The following is a 2,556-nucleotide window of genomic DNA, read 5'->3' on the forward strand; positions in this document are numbered from 1 at the left end:
TTCAGGTTGTGGTTGACGACAAGCACGGCCTGCTTTGGTTTTCTGATAAATTGATCAAAGATAATTGTGATTGGTGGGTCACTGTGCAAACAGATCCTGCATGACACTTACTGGCAACAAATTGTGTATCCAACAAGTCTTAATAGTCAACTGTATCAAGCAGCTCAAAGTATAGGTGAAGGGAAAAGGTTTTTATTGGCCCAACAACGTGATGTGACTGACAAAAAAAGTCTGAATACCAGCGTTTATTTTACTTCAACACCCGACACACTTGCTGTGGGCATGATGAAAGCTAGCAGGTAATATCCAACCAGGCGTGGTGAAATAAATTCTACAGTCTGCCAACAGAGCAACCACACACACACATACACACACACAATCAGCCACACTTGCATACCGATATTTGCACAGTGATGCCAGCCGCAGAACTGTCAGGCTGGGAAACAGAGCGAACGGCGAGATGAGCACAGAGATTACACCATGCAGAAGGAAGGAAGGAAGGAAGGAAGGATAGAAAGAAAGAAAGAAGGAAAGAAGGAAAGAAGGAAGGAAGGATGTGTTGTGTCACAGGCTCTCATTGGGCTCCTACAGGCTACAGGATACATAGATGATGATGTCTGACACACAGACTCTCTCTCCACAGGCTGCCTCACATTCCCCGCTCTCTTCCTGTCCTAACATCTCTCTCTTAATCCGGCTAAAGACAATTTAAAGACTGCTGACTGTACTGGATCATCCCTGTAGTGTGCAACCATTAAATCACAATGTTCCCCTCATTAGACCTGTATAGGTGACTTATAATGATCTGAATTCTGAAAAAAACTGCATATAAGCATCATTTGAATGCACTTGTATCAAGGAGTGTCTGTACATATACTAAATATTTGTCAAATTTCTTGGATTCTAATCCATTTGCAACTTTCCTTAAATAGATAACACGTTGTTGTTTCTTACAAAAGAAACCTACATTGGCATGATCATTGATGGATAGATTAGGTTACTCACTGCTTACTATTCTTTATGTTTTCATTGGATGTTTTTTGTCCTATTCCCATCTTTCGAAAGTGTGTGTTTTGTTAAAACATTACACAAAATACTGGTTTTACAGTATTTGAAATTGTACAGTTTGTATTTGAAATTGTCCGGCGTCTAAGAAAATAGAAAGGAAGCCAGCCGAAGCCTGACAATTGTATTTATGTAACGGGAAGCATTTAGATTTGTCTGTTTGCCTTGAAATTGAACTGAATTGAGAAAAACAATCATTTTTTGTTAAATTTTTTGCTAAAGTTTGCCATTCTTTTTTACATTATTGCAATCGGGAGCGATACCTTTTTCAAATATGAAAACTCTCTAATCTTATGAACACTTTGAAACAGCTTTCAAGCCTCACTTTGCCTCACTGTCTTTATTTAGCAGAAAACGTACTGGCTTGATTCTGATATTGGCCTCCCTATGTTCTGAATCGGGAATTGTTTTAAATCGAGAATCATTTCTAATCAAATCGTGACCAAAAGGATAAAATCAAATGTCACTCCCAGTGAAGTATATTGTGATTGTGATATTTGATTGAAAATAGCCAAGGGTTGTTTGTTGTGTAATGCTGCAGCAAATGCATGCAATAATCTAGTCAATACAAGCTAACGTTGAATTTTATTAAGTTTTGCCCAGCTATTTAATCTGCTTTAGTGTAATCTATTGTTAGCTCTACTCGTCTACACCTTAATGTCATTGTTTCTTCATTTAGCCTCCCTGTTTTTCTGTATTATTTTTGGTTCTGTCCTGCTCTGCAGCATCCCCTATCCTATTATATTGTATCATTTCCTATTCCGCATCCATTCTATTCTCCATGTTCCATCATTTTCTGCTCTGCTGTGTTTCTTTTCAGTTATGCTCTGCTGAGCTGGACAGGGCAGCCGCGCTCCCCTGAGAGAAGCCTCCGGAACTCCGGAAGCACGCTACCATTATTGCTTCCTGTAGTCAGCAGAGCTTACAAACAGTCAGGAGTGTGTGTGTGTGTGTGTGTGTGTGTGTGTGTGTGTGTGTGTGTGTGTGTGTGTGTGTGTGTGTGTGTGTGTGTGTGTGTGTGTGTGTGTGTGTGTGTGTGAGAGAGAGAGAGAGAGTGTGTGTGTGTGTGTGTGTGTGTTGTGTGTGTGTGTGTGTGTGTGTGTGTGTGTGTGTGTGTGTGTGTGTGTGTGTGTGTGTGTGTGTGTGTGTGTGTGTGTGTGTGTGTGTGTGTGTGTGTGTGTGTGTGTGTGATCATACCGATTTGTTTCATTAAAACATTTCCCTTTTTGCAACATGGAGTCAAATGCTTCAATATTGTGTCATGAGACACGACTACACCACATTTTCAAATAGATATAACCCATGAAATAATATTATAAATATTTAGGGATTGTGAAATCTAACAAGTACCTTTGTGTTAATCTGAACTATAAACTGGACTGGCCGGATCACTGCTGCTATCCACAACGAGCGATCAGTCCATACATCGTACACCACAACGACGACGAGACCCTAGCGAAACCAAGAAGCAAACAGCAATCATCTATATCA

Source organism: Notothenia coriiceps, unplaced genomic scaffold (assembly GCF_000735185.1).
Source record: "Notothenia coriiceps isolate Sejong01 unplaced genomic scaffold, NC01 NC01_scaffold00024667, whole genome shotgun sequence".
Classification (NCBI taxonomy): domain Eukaryota; kingdom Metazoa; phylum Chordata; class Actinopteri; order Perciformes; family Nototheniidae; genus Notothenia; species Notothenia coriiceps.